This window comes from Gracilinanus agilis, chromosome 1, assembly GCF_016433145.1.
Source record: "Gracilinanus agilis isolate LMUSP501 chromosome 1, AgileGrace, whole genome shotgun sequence".
NCBI classification, from domain to species: Eukaryota; Metazoa; Chordata; class Mammalia; order Didelphimorphia; family Didelphidae; genus Gracilinanus; species Gracilinanus agilis.
In genome coordinates, this window is record NC_058130.1 from 181021038 (window position 1) to 181036334 (window position 15297).

Consider the following 15297-nt stretch of genomic DNA (forward strand, 5'->3'; position numbering starts at 1 on the left):
AGGAGACAAATATTTAACCTTATTCACAAAACTAGAAAACATTGAGAGTAGGTACAATAAAGAAAAAGAATAGATTAAATATCTAGAAATTCATATTAGAAAAGTTGAGGCAAGCATTAAAAATAGAGATAAATTTGATTTTAAGGATATGATTGAAATTTTATGGGCTGAAACTGAAGTTCTATTTGAGTATAACTTATTCAAAATCTGCCCATGCCAATTCATTTTATCTAGAATGGCAAACTGCCAACATGATGATGAATCTGAGCAACCACATAGGGTAACAGATAGTCTTGAGGTAAGAACATGTGGGTTCAAATTTTGTGCCTGACAAATGTCCCTTATGTTACCATAGACTCTAGGTTGCTGAGATTCTAAATTATACAAGTTACTAAAATGTATTAGTGGAGAAAGTCTCAACTTAACTGAAATGCCCATAGGAATGAAATTAGATATCTAGACCAAAAATCGCAGAAGACAAAAACCCTAGGTTTTTTTTTAAACTTTGAAGGTGATAGTTCTTCTGAATTTAATAGTAATATAAAAATTTTTAAGTATTTTCAATTCTTCATGCTAAAGCTACGTGATTTTCCAACTTAGTACTTTCTGACATTAAGCTTACCTGAAACTCCCACTCACTTCTCCAAATTAAGAAAATTATAAGTTAAGAGCTTTTTGAAAGTGAGAAGTTGACAAGCAACCCAAAGCTATATATTCACACACAATCAGGATCGATTAGATGCAAATATCAAATAGCAAGAGGTAAGTTAATGATTATTTAAGTCTGTACAGTTGTTATTTTCAACTCAAATGTTTATTAAGTGCCCATTATATGTTAAGTACTGGCACTGAAAAAATCAAGAAGAGTCCTGATTCTTAAGAAGTTTACATTTTACTGGGGTGATACAATTTACATATAACTAAGTTAAATTCAAGATGATTTGAGAAAGGAAGGGAAAAATAAAACCTAGATGTGATGGGGAAAGAGCAATCATGAAAAACTTTGAAGAAGTGGCATGTGAACTGGGCCTTGAGAGACAAATGTGATTCCAAAAGGGGAGGCAGAATGTCAAATTGTTTGGGAGATAATCAATATATATAATGAAGCCTCAAGAATAAGGAGAGAGTTGAATAGGAACAGAAGGTCATTGATCAGGAAATGATCTGCATTAAGGAAGAAAAATCTGAATGAAGATAGATAATTGCAAGCTTCCTTCAGCTAAGGTACCATTTTATGTGAAAAATCTTTCCTGAATTCCTAATTGTTAATGATTACTCATTATGTTCAAGTAATCTGTATTTGCATATTTGTACCATCCCTACAGTGAAACAATAAGGACTTTAGGAAAGAAAAGTTAATTTTTGTACTTCTATCCTTGTATACAGTATTACTTAGTGCTTACTGAACTGAATGGAATGGGAATATGGTAGAGATCGATGAAATAAACACCAAAGGAAGATAAGTTGCTAAAGAGAGTGTAAAAGTTATAATTTGGGATTGCTACCAAAAAGGAAGGAGGGGATATCCAATAAAGTCAGTTCACTGAATAGTGCCAGATGGGCTACTCCACATATCCACTTCGGCAAGAATTTTAAATTCTCACCAAACCAAATAAAGATTAAGAAATACAATGTGAAACTAGATGAGATTTTTTTTCTATTCCAGAACTTACCCAAAAAGCCAGCCCAAGACCCTTGTGCAATAGTAGTGAGACCCAACTGTAAAGCCAATGCCAAGTCAGGCAAATAAGCTGGCAGCCTCCCAAAGCAAAAAAAGATTGGCCAGAGATACTTGCAACCTATAAGGCTCTGTTTGTGGAAGCCAAAACAACAAAGGGCTGCCAAAAAAGATGCAGGGATACTAGAAAATCACAGAGTGGCCAGAAAGTCCTTGGGCAGGGACCTTGGAATCTGCCAAGAGTGGCAATGGCCAGAGTGCTACAACAGTACTCAGACACTGGTCAGGAACAAGCACTCCAAAGCTCTAAGCACTCTATCTTGAGATGCCATAAAGGAATGAATGTGTCCTGAGGTGACCAGGATTTGTTCTAAAAGTTGAAGGAAGTTTTTAACCCAGGAGAAAGAAGCAGCATGTGAACCCAGGGAGAGAACAAACAAAGATGACCAACCAAATTAAAAGCAAAGCAGAAGAGGGCAGAGCTTAGTCATGGGACAATGGGCTATTCAGGAACTAAAGATTGAGAAATAAGTTAATTACAATACAAAAAATATTATTGGAATAAAAAGTTGTTGTAAATCTAAAGATATCTAAAAAGGTGTAACCCTACAACTGCAAGCAAAGAATGAAAGGGAAAAATACTTTTTGCAAGGAAAAATAAAAGATAGAATATATATTATATATATATATATAAAATATACACATGTATATTAAGATTTGTAAAGTATTTTATATATGTGTATTATCATTATTTTATTTTAATGTATACTTCTATCTATTCATCTAGAAGATCTCATTTGGTTTTTATAATAGCTCTGCCAAGTAAAGGCTATTACTATCCCCATTTTACAGATGAGGGAACTGAGACTGAGAAAGATTAAATAACATGCCAAGAATTACACAGCTGGTGTCTGATGATGATGAAAGAACCCAAAATAGGTACCAAAATTTTTTATTTCCATAAGGAATATAGGGAACAAATAAATAAATAAATATAAAGGCCATAAGCAAAAGAGTAAACGTCTAATATAGCTATAAAGGAGAAAATAAATAATAATAACAATAATAGTTCATGGAAAAGAAACCCTTTCTAGAAAAAGGTACAGAAAATTAAATTTTAAAAACTAAGGAATAAAACAAATTGAAAAGGGAGAAGAAAAGGATTATTTTATTTGATTATTTAACTGAGAGGAGAAAAAAGTAGGGGGCAAATTAACTGAATTAAAGCAAATAAAATGGAACTAAAAATCAAAATTACAAAACTAGGGAATATATTAACAAATAGGGAGGTGGTGGTAGAGTGATGAGAAGAGAGCTGGTGAAATATGGTTAATTTAAAATAGATTAAGCTAAAAGAAGTGAAAAGACATAGCATTTATAAAAAAAAGAGGAAGATCCCAATTTTTTAATATCTTAGGAACAAATGGAAGAAAATAAAACCTATTATACTTTTAAAGATGAATGGATCAAAAATTTCAATTAAATAAAAATGTGACAGACTGAATACAAAAATGTTCTACAATCTGTTGCTTACAAGAAACATAAAAAAAAAAAGTTATTCACAGAATAAAAAAGAAGGACTGGAAGTAAATTTACAATGTATCAAGTCAATCCAAAAAAAGCAGGAGTCTACAATCATGCTATCAAATGAAGCAAAAATATAGATTCAAAACAAAAAGAGATAAACAAGGAAAATATATTATGTTGAAAGGAATCCTATATAACAAGCTAATATAAAATGTAAACATATGCATCAAATACATTAGCATTTCACCTAATATCTATGATGGGGAACTACACTGCAGTTGACAGGACTGAAAGCTGGCACCTGCTCCTGCTTCCTAAAGTTTAGAGGCGCTTCTATGGTGGATCTTGGACCACCAGTGCATAACTTCCCCCTATCAATGGTCGGCCTGGTACTGCTGCCCAATCTCCATTCCCAGTATTCATAAGTCTTTCTGTTTCCCTATACTAACCTGGGCTCAACAAATAACTTTGGTGGTTTTGTTTCCTTGGATTTGGACTAGCTTGCTTTATAGATTTGCTTGAAGGAATTAGAGGGTGAGAAATCAAATTAGATAAATAATATATGGGAGACAAAAAATAACTTAATAGTATAATGTCTGATAAATCCAAAGACCTCAGTCTCTTCAGTTAAGGCTCACTACTTGACAAAAATTGCTGAGAAAAATGGACATTCTGTCCAATTAGGTTCAGGAAAACACCTTTTGCCATACTGCCAAAGGATATATGATCCACATTACATAATAAACAAGTTAAATAAAAGGAAATTACCTTTCAGATATATCACTAGAGAAAGAGTTCACACCAAAACAAAGGGAAGATAAAATAGAAAATTTTGATTAACTATGAATTACTTTATCCAGCCATTTTGGAAAGCAATTTGGAACAATGCCCCCAAAGTTATTAAATTGGGCATAACCTTTGACACAACAAATTGCTAGGCCTAGACTCCAAAGAGCAAAGAAAAAGGAAAAGGAACTATATGTCATGTAAATATATAGTGTGTGTATGTATACATACACGCACATATAAATTATCCTTTTTGTTATAGCAAAGGACTTGAAACTATAGGAGTCCATCAATTGGGGAATGACTAAATAAATAAATGATGATATACCAGCATAATAGAATGCTAGTTAACATATGAACTGATGATAGTTTTGGTTTCATAAAAACCTGGGTAGATTTGTGTAAATTGATACAACGTAGTCATTACAAGGAGAAAATTTTCTATAACAACCAATAATAATAAGCTATTTCAGGTTGGAAATACTTAGAAACTGATCAAAATTACAAACAACGACAGTTCCAAAGAATTTATGTTGAAATATATTACCTATTCCCTGACAGAAAGGTGATGGTTTTAAAGTGCTGATTAAGACATTTCTTTTCGTTCACTTTTTTGGGGACATGGAATGAATTTGTTTTACTTGGGTATAAACATTCTTAAATGTTTTGTTTTTCTTTCTTTTTAAATGTGTGAGGTGGAGGTAGGAGGAGAAAAAGAATGTAGACCTGAAAATAAAATAAAAACTAGTACATTTTTAATTACTGTAAACAAAATAAAAAGGAATTATATATACAAACACATTTATAGCAGTTCTTTTTGTTGTGGAAAAGAAAACTAAAGGAGCATCCATCAAGTGGAGAATGGCTAAACAGATTATGGCGTATCAAATGCTACAAAAATAATGAAAAAAAGTTTCAGAGTAACTTGAAGCTTTATATGAACCTATGCAGATGAAGTGAACAGAAACAACAATTTCTACAATAATAACTATATTGTGAAGACAAACAACGTTGGAAGTCTTAAGAATTGATCAGTAAAATTATCAACTATGATAATGAAGCTACTTATCTCCTAACAGAGAGATAAAGGCTTTGAAGTAAAGAATGAGACACACGTTACTGAACATCACTAAGAATTCAATATAGCAATTAAGAAAAATATCAATGGCTATTATTATTTTATTTATAAATATTGCTTATAATTTTATAATTTATTATTAATAATTAGCTTACAATTTAAATAGTAAGCATTTCCATCTACTAATCTCTACTAAAGAGTAGGATTCAAAATTAATTTGGTGTCCATCTTGAATAAACCGATCATTTTAATATTAAAATGAAGACTTTTATAAAATATTGTTTGAAAGAGAACAGGTTAATATGTAGATTCTGTGATTATGATTATATTTGAGAAGTGATAAAAATTCCTAAAGGTCTTTTATAAGCCATTGTGTTTACGGTGAACATTAATGATTACAAAATATGATACTTGGCTTTATCAAGTCTGTGGTTTAATGGCAGAAAAAATAATTTTTGTTACCATAAAAAATGTGTTTCAACATATATTTATTGTTAGAAATGTAAATAAGATACAACCAACCATCAGGGATATGTTCTTGGTACCTAGCTGGCATTTCAAGGGTCCTATAAGTGACAATTGTCACTTGAGCCATATCAGTTCCTGATTAACCCAGCAATAAGGATTCTATATTCCACCCATAATTTTCTTAACAAATTACAAGGATTTTTCCTCCCTTAAAAACACTGTAAATACTGTTCTAATAAACTTCAATGTTGATTTGTTAATCATTAATATCTATTATTATACACATACAAATATAATAATTCATCACATATGACATAACTACTAAATGACAGGTACCCCCCAATAAATGCCATAGGCATTCAGAAGAAAAAGAAATCATTGTGGGCTGAGTTAGTAAAGGAAAGAACTGGGTAGGACTTTTTGTGCAATTTGAAAGACCTAAAAAAAAGATAGAATAATAAAAATGAAAAAGAGAGATGGGAACAAAAAGAATTTATTATAGTTAGTTGACAAGCATTTATTAATGGACTAATATGTGCCATGCACTATGCTAAGTTCACTAGACATGGGTGTTAGAACATATAATTTGAAGTCCCAGCTCATACTCTTAATACTCAGGGAAATATAGGCAAAGTTCAACTTCTCTGCATGAGTTTTCTGTAAAATGTGAGAAAAGGACCTATTTGCACAAAAAAATACTTGTATCAGCTATTTTTGTGGTGGCAAAGAACTGTAAACTAAAGTGATGTCCATCAATTGGGGAATGGCTAAACAAGTTGTGATATGTGATTGTAATGGAAATATTATGGTGCTATAAGAAATGACTAGAAGGATGACTTCTGAAAAACCTGGTAAGACAAATATAAACTGATACAAAGTGAAACGAGCAGAAACAAGAGAACACTATATATAATAACAGCAATATTATATGATGATCAACTGTGATGATTTAGCTATTCACAACAATACAATTATCCAAGACAATTCTAAAGAACTCATTATGAAAAAATGCTATCCATCTCCAGAGAAAGAACTGATGGAGTATGAATGCATATTAAAGCACACTATTTTTCACTTCATTTTCTTTGTGTTTTTTTTCCCATGTGTAGTATCTTCTTCCACAACATGACCAATATATAAATATATTTTGCATGATTGCACTTGTATAACCATATCAAATTGCTTAGTTTCTCAGGGAAGGAAAAGGGGAGAGAGAAAGGAAGAGAATTTGGAGCTCAAAATTTAAAAAAAAAATGTTAATTTTTTACATGTAATTGTGATATTTTAAAAAAGTAAATAAAATATGGGTAATAGTTATAACTACTTACCCCCATGGGATTGTTTTAAGGAAATCATGTAGCTCTGTAAACCATAAAACACAACAGAAATATGAACTATAATACAGAAGGGCATTTTTATTGAATGTTGAAGCTGAAAGGTATATTAAAGATCTTATCTAGAAGCAGCTATTGGTCCAGGAGATAGAGTACTCATCTTGAAGTCAAGAAGACTTGAATTTAAATCTGACCTTATACATTTACTAGCTGTTGCCCTGAGCAAATCACTTAACCTTTCATTGCCTCAATTTCCTCAATTATAAAAGGAGAGGATTAAACTAAATTATCTCTAAGGTTTCTTACAGTTTTAACAGTCTCTGAATTTGTTACTCTAAGACTCATGACCTTTTATTAGAAAGTGAATTCACTTAAAAAATAAACAATCTCATTCCTCTAGTTCTATGATATGCCTTTGTACAATCCATAGAATCCCCTACATTATCGAATGCTAAATTTTTTGCACCAGTTAAATATTAAATAGCAGTGGAGTATAATGGGAAAAATGCTGAATTTAGAGTCAAAAGGACTCAGGTTCATACCTGCATTTACCACTTATTAACTGTGTTCAAGTCACAATAATAACAATAATGATAACTAACATTTATATAGTGCTTACTATATGCCAGGCACTATTCTAAGTTCTTAACAATTATTGTCTCATTTGGTCCTCACAACAATTTGGGGGTGGGTGGGTGCTATTATTATCCCCATTTTACAGATGAGGAAATGGGAAAAAACAAAGGTAATGACTTTCCCAAGATCACACAAATAGTAAGTATTAGAAGCCAAATATGAACTCAGGTCTTCCTAATTCCAGACCCAGTTCTCTATCCATTGCACCACCTAGTAAGAGCTCAAAACCTAGGGGCAGCTGGGTAGCTCAGTGGATTGAGAGTCAGGCCTAGAGATGGGAGGTCCTAGGTTCAAATCTGGCCTCAGACACTTCCCAGCTGTGTGACACTGGGCAAGTCACTTGACCCCCATTGCCCACCCTTACCAATCTTCCACCTAGGAGCCAATACACAGAAGTTAAGGGTTTAAAAAAAAATTCAATCAATCAAAACCTAATGGGACACACAACATGTAAATAGCTCTGTACAAACAAGCTATATACAGGACAAAGTGGAGATAATCAATAAAGAGATGACACTGGAATTAAGAGAGATCAGGAAAGGTTTGCTGTAGAAGGTGGGATTTTAGCTTGGACTGGAAGGAAACTGGGAGACAGAGATGAGGAAGTATAATATTCCAGGAATTGAAGATATCACCTTTTGAGAGATGAGAGTATCTTATTTGAGGATGAAAATAATAATAATAATAATAATAATAATAATAATAATAATAATAATAAAGCAAGGAGGAAGCCAGTGACTCTAAGTATAGGGAAGGGAAGAGGTGTAAGATAAAAGACTAGAAAGGTGATGAGATTATGAAGGCATTGAATGACAGAAGATTTTATATTTTATTCTGGAGGTGCTGGGAGTCACTGGAGCTTAATGAATAGGGAAGTGACATGATTAGACCTACACATTAAGAATAACACTTTAAGCCTGGAGTATTGTTATATTGAAACTCTGGGAGCAGAGAGTCTCATCCTTGAATGTCGGGCAAGAACCATTGGATCTTGGAATGTTCCCAGGGGCCGTGAGAACAGGGGAGAGAGCGGTTGGCCCAGGGGGGTATAAATACCTCGGCAGCCCTGACTTTTGGTTCCTTTCCTTCCCTTGGACTTGAGATTTGTGGATCCTGGTCTTTGGGGATTGGTGACTTGCTTGGATCAACCTGGCAAGATCCTCCTGTCTTGTACCTAACACTGTCAACCTGTACCCAGACCATCACTCTTCTGATCCTACTGCCCCTAGATATTAGGAAATCAATCATCTGTAGTTATCTAGGTTTCCCAGGGCCCAGGAGGGATCCAGGAAGTGGGCAGGAGAAGAAGTGGGTGGAAAGGGGTGGATACCTGAAGGCTGTTTAGGCATAACATCTAGCAGAAAGAAGAAGAAGCTGAAAGACATCAAGAAGCAGCTTGCTTAGTCTGGTTTGGCTTTGGCCAGGCTGAGCCAGAGGAGCTAACCACCAGAATTGATTACCTGCCTGCAGCTCTGAGGGTTTATTATCATCAAGTTAGTTAGGGTTTCCCAATTCCTCTATCCATCCCCAATACCCCATCTTTGCTAATTATAGATAAAGCCTTTCAAGTACCTTCCTGGAGTGGTTATTTCATAGCTTCTCTGGGAAGGGAGATACGGAGTCAGATAAACCATTACCAAAGCTGATAGAGCCCAATATCCATTATCAATCAACCCCAGGTGGGACCTGAAGGGATACCATCCATTGACCTGAAGGATCCTGCCTGGGCACTGTTATAAAGGAGGGAGGTGTCATATCATCTAGCTAGTTGGCAAGCCTCAATTGATCTTGCCCTAGCCACCTATCTGGACTCCACTGATGTCACACAATTACCAGTGGTAGTATCCAGTTTAGTTTACCCTCCCTCTCCATCCATCTACACATCTTTCATTTTTATAACAGTATGAAGAAATTTGTGGCAGGTAGGCCAATTGGCAGACTACTGTAGTAGTTCAAATATGGTAGCCTGCCTCAGAATGGTGGTGACTATCAGAAAAGAGAAGGGAACTTATTAAAAAAGATGTTACAAAGGTAAAAGTCCACTAGCCACAGCAAAAGATTATATGGGGGAATTAAGAGAGACCGTTTAAGTAGCATACCTAGGGCTATGAGCCATTAATATGTAAATGAACAAAACATCAAATGTAAATTCAGTAGATACTAAAATAAGGAGGAATATTACTCCAATTTGATCTGGGTTATACATATATTCTCCTACAAAACATATTTCCATATTATTCATTTTTGTAAGAGAATAATCATATAGAACCGAAACCCTCAATTAAAAATCCAAATAAATTAAAGTAAAAAATCACATGCTTCGATCTACATTTGGACTCCAACAGTTCTTTACGTGTTGGTAGGTGGCATTCTTTATCATAAGTCCTTCCAAACTGATAACCAAATTTCTCATAAATGTCCTTTCTTGCCTTTGGTGTCTAGATAAAATCAACTTCACAGACTCCCATAGGTCTCCAAAAAGAAATTGCTAATCACCTTTCCATTTGAAAGCAACATCCTCTTATCTTCTGCATTCATCTATAGTGAAAATGTCAAGATTGATGACACTAAATGATTTCTTATACCAACTTTACTGGTCAAAGATGTAACATTTAGAACATGAAGTTATGTTAATGGTCATAAATTATTAGCATTCTCTGTCCTTTTTTCTGTCTCATTTTCTGACAGTTACTGTAAGATAATATGTAACAAAAGGAGGCAGGAGATAAAGGGCTAAGGAACATATATTTTTATTTGTACACTTTCTACAAAAAATAACCAATGATAAGCACTGAAGCATCAGAGAGGAGGAAATTGTACATGAACAGACAGAAAATGACATTACTGATACTGTATTATTTATCTGGGTAGCTTGTTTACACAAAAATTAAAGTTAATATAAAAAAACCAAAAGAATAAAACTGAGAAAAAGATATGATGTTTAATTTTAAAATGAACTAACCAGTTTGAACAGGTCAATAATTTTTAAAATACATGTCCATTATGAAGTACATAAATATAATAGCTATAAGAAATGATGGATATGAAGACTTCAGGGATTCATACTTTCATGAAATGAATAATGAAAAAGAAATTAAAAAACAAATAAAATGACTACAACAATGTAACCAGAAAGAACAATTTTTTTTACCATGTCATAATGACTAAGCTTGGTCCCCAGAAAGAGAGAAGAAAATGCATCTTCCTCCCTTTTTTTGCCAGGGGCATTTAATGCCTAAATTACGGGAACATGAGAGTGGCACACTATAAATAATATCAGATTCAGTGGCGATGCTGGTTAATTTTTGTTGAAGTATTCTTTATCCCTTCTTTTTATTATTTATTACAAAGATAAGCTCATGGGTAAAGAAAAGGGTGAATGGAATATCAATATGATATAAAAGCAAAAGAAACATAAAAGGGATAAAAGAATGTAAAGTATGTTATATTGAGCCTCACAACAAATAGGAATAAACAAATGCTTATTTCCACAAGAGAGTAAATAATGCTTACTGAAAAGAAACTACCACCAAAACAAAACAAACAAACCGAAAACTAGCATGACTGTATTTGGAGGAAAACCTAAAAACCTTTCCAATATGAGCAGTTTTAATACAAAGATGCTCATTGCCATATTGTTCTTTAATATAGTTTTAGAAATGCTGGCTACTGCAATAAAAGATGAAAAAAGAAATTAAAGGAATAAGAATAAAAAGGAAACAAAAGTATCATTTTTATTGATGACATATTTACCTTAAGGAACCCCAGAGATTCAAATAAAAATTAATTGAAATGATTAATGTTTTCATTATCAAGATATAAGACAAATCCACAAAAATAATCAGACTTCCTGAATATTAACAAAATCTAGAAGGAGAAAAAGGAATCCCATTCAGAATAACCACATATATCAGGGAGCACATTTAAAAATTCATAGTTTGGAGGGGGGAGCTAGGTGCATCACTCTTATTTTTTTTTTCTAATTTTTCCTCAACCTCTACCACTTGATTTTTAAGTTCTTTTTAAAACCCTTCCAAAAGCTTTTTGAGCTTGTGGCCATTAATTATAGTTCTTTGCAGTTTCTGAACTAAGTGCTTTTACTTCACAATCAACAATGTGAAGTTACTAATCTTGCCTTCCAGGGCTGCTTTGTGGATTCCCTGTTGGTTCTGTTCTTGCCCCCAGGTCCTAAGGCAATAGAAACCTTTCTCCCAAGTGGTCCAAAGCAGTTGAGTTTCACTCAGAACTCTAAATCTGTTTTTGAAGCTTTTAGTGTTGATTTTATGGAGTTATTTTTTGTTGGGGGTGGGGTGGGGGTGAGAGGGTTAGGAGGGCAAAAAAGTTTCAGACCATATGCCACCATTTCCTGAAGGGGGGAGAGAAGGAGACAATTTGGATCTTATAATTTTAGAAAATGTATGCTGAAATTTGTTATTACATATAATTGGAAAAAATAAAATATTTTTTAAAAAGATACACAGAGGGAAAGGAAACACAGAAGGGGAAATAAATAGAGCAATTTATAGTTTATAAAATGTATATATAAAAACATATTTACACTTCTTTTCACAATTTTACATGTGGCAGTTTAGTTTCCTGTCCAGACTGTTAAATGCACAAGAAAAAAAAAACAAAAAACTCTTATCTATTCAAATTTCCCGTTAGGGAAACTATGTTGATAAAATCAAGAAGAAATTGGGATCCAATCAGTGGAGACTTCAAAATTAAACACCTGCATATTTGCAGCTAATATTATAGTAGTGTGAGAAATTAGGAAATTAATAGTGGTGCATCATGATGCGTATTTTAATGCTCTGAAAATGAAATATGTAATGTTACAGATTTTAAGCAGAACCTTACCCTGGAAGGGCCCTTGCTCCCTTGCAACCACACACATTCCTTTCCACCCTGAAACTTGCTACACAAAACTGGGCTTGGGCAATGGATTTGCCAAACAATGTCCAAGTCCTACGTCCAACTGGTACTTTCCAACTGTCTCTTCAAAGAATAACAGAATTAAAAAACAATAAGGGGCAGCTGGGTAGCTCAGTGGAGTGAGAGTCAGGCCTAGAGACAGGAGGTCCTAGGTTCAAACCCGGCCTCAGCCACTTCCCAGCTGTGTGACCCTGGGCAAGTCACTTGACCCCCATTGCCCACCCTTACCAATCTTCCACCTATGAGACAATACACCGAAGTACAAGGGTTTAAAAAAACAACAACAACAAAAAAAAAAAACAACAATAGCCATTTCCCCTTTTAGTTCCTTGCACAGCAGAAGACATTTTCAAACTTTCTTTTAAAACTTTATTTTGGATACAGAACTAAGATAGTTATAGTTGGAATAAGTAGCCCAAAATTCCCCCCGAAATTGATTCCTGGTTTGGTAAAGCCAACAAAAAGGTCCAAATGACACATTTTTCCAGTCCAAGAAAACTTTGGAGGTCAGAGAGGTCTGTAACATTGGCAGTGCAACCTGGTAGCAACAACTGCAGTAGGCTTTGGAGACCAATACAAGGGTAGCACCTGTAGCTTTAGAAGCACTCACTCCAGAGAGTGTAAAGATATTGGACAACTGATTTGAAAAGAGACTGTGTCACAGGAGTACCCTGCAGTCTCTTTCCAACCAGCTGGAAAGGACCAGTTGGACATAGGATTTGGACATTGTCTGGCAAATCCAATGCCCATACCCAGTTTTGGGTAGCAAGTTCCAGGGTGGAAAGGAACATGTGTGTTTGTAAGGGAGCAAGGGCCCTTCCAGGGTAAGGACTGGAACAAAGACTAGCAGAGGAATGACCATATCTCTCCCCATATCATATCACTTTGGAAACATTGAAAACTTACAAACCCCTAGAACAACTTGTGAAAACAGCAGTATGAAAATGTATAATGCTTGAAACAGTACCCACTAACCCCCAATCTTAGATGAACAGGGCCCAACTTTAACAAAAATTTTAAAGTCAAGAAATAGGCTGCAAAAATGAGTAAACAATAAAAAAGAACCTGGCATAAAAATCTACTATGGAGACAGAGATGATCAGAAATAGAAACACAAAAGAAAATAATGTGAACATGAGTATAAACACAACCTAAAAGAAAACTGTTGACTCGACATAAGCCTAACAAGAATTCCTGAAAGGGTTAAAAAAATGCCAAAAAAAAATTTTTTTAAAGCAAGAGTAGTAAAATAAAAATTGAGAAAAGAAATGAGAACAATGTAGAAAAATTATGAAAAGAAAATTAACAGTTTGGTAAAAGAGGCTTAAAAAAATACTAAAGATAACACCTTAAAAAAAGAGAATTGAGACGTAAGACTTTTGGACACAGCTAATGCAAAATATTTTTTTCTTTTGGATAAGCATATTTTCATAATTTATTCCATATTTAAAACATAAAATGTATTATTTTCCTATGGAACTTGTTAATAGTAATAGAAGAAAAGTTTCCAGAGGGAGATGTTTATTGTAAAAGAATTATTTTATTTTACCTTTTCTCTTGATAAAGGACACATTGCATATTATATGTTCATTTGAAAGTATGTTAAAAACACATTCAAATAGCTATGTAATATGATTTTTTTCAATAAACACTGTTTAAAAAGTAAAGATATGGTTTCTAAAAGGAAAATCAAAAGCAAAAACGAAATTGGTCAAATAGAAGTGGTACAAAAGATCACTGAAATAAAATAGAATCAGGCAAATAGAAACTAATGATTCCATGAGACATCAAGAATGAGAAAACAAAATCTAAAGAATGAGAAAAAAAAGGAAATGTAAAATAGCTCATCAAAAAAAAATGACCTGAAAAATAGGAGAGATAATTTGAGAAGTATCAAAATACCTGAAAGCCATCATCAAAAAAAAAAATCTTCTCAAGAAATTATGAAGGAAAATTTCCCCAGTATTAAGAATCAAGAGGGTAAAATAGAAACTGAAAGAATCCACTAATCACCTCCTAGAAAAGGTTCCAAAATGAAAACTTCCAGGAATAGTATAGCCAAATTCCAAAATTCCCAGGTCAAGGAGAAAATATTGTAAATAATGAAAATGAAACCATTAAATATTATGGAGCCCCAGTCAAGATATCACAAGATTTAGTAGCTTCCATGTAAAAGGAACAGAGAACTTAGAATGTGATATTCTAGAATGCAAAGAAGGTAGAATTTCAACCAAGAATAACCTGCCTAGAAAAATTCTATATAATTGGTTTTTTTGGAAAATGAATATTTAAAGATTTGGAGATCTTTCAAGCTTTTCTGATGGAAAGACCAAACCTAAATAGAAAATTTGACATTTAAATACAAGACTCATGAGATTCATAAAAAAGATAACCATAAAAGAGAAAACATACAGCATTTAATAATATAAAATTATTTACATTCCTATATGGAAAGTTGACAATTTAACTTCTAATAACTTTATAATTATTAGTTAGGAGGAGCCTCTCTCTCTCTCTCTCTCTTTCTCTACATACACACACACACACACACACACACACACACACACACACACGAAAGGCATAGGTATCCATCAATTATGTTGGAATGATCTCAAAAAAAATAGAGGAATGAGAAAGAGGGGTGCAGTAGGAGGCAGAAGAGGCAGAAAAAAAATAGGAGAAATTATTCACTCAAAAAAAGCAAGAGCTATTACATTGGATGGGGAAATGGATGACGGAGGTGACCTCACTCTCCCATGAACTGGTTTGAAAAAGGAAAAATCTATCTAGTCAATCAGGTGAATTAGAAATCTATATTCCCTAACAAGGAAGTACAAGGGGAAGGAGATAAGATA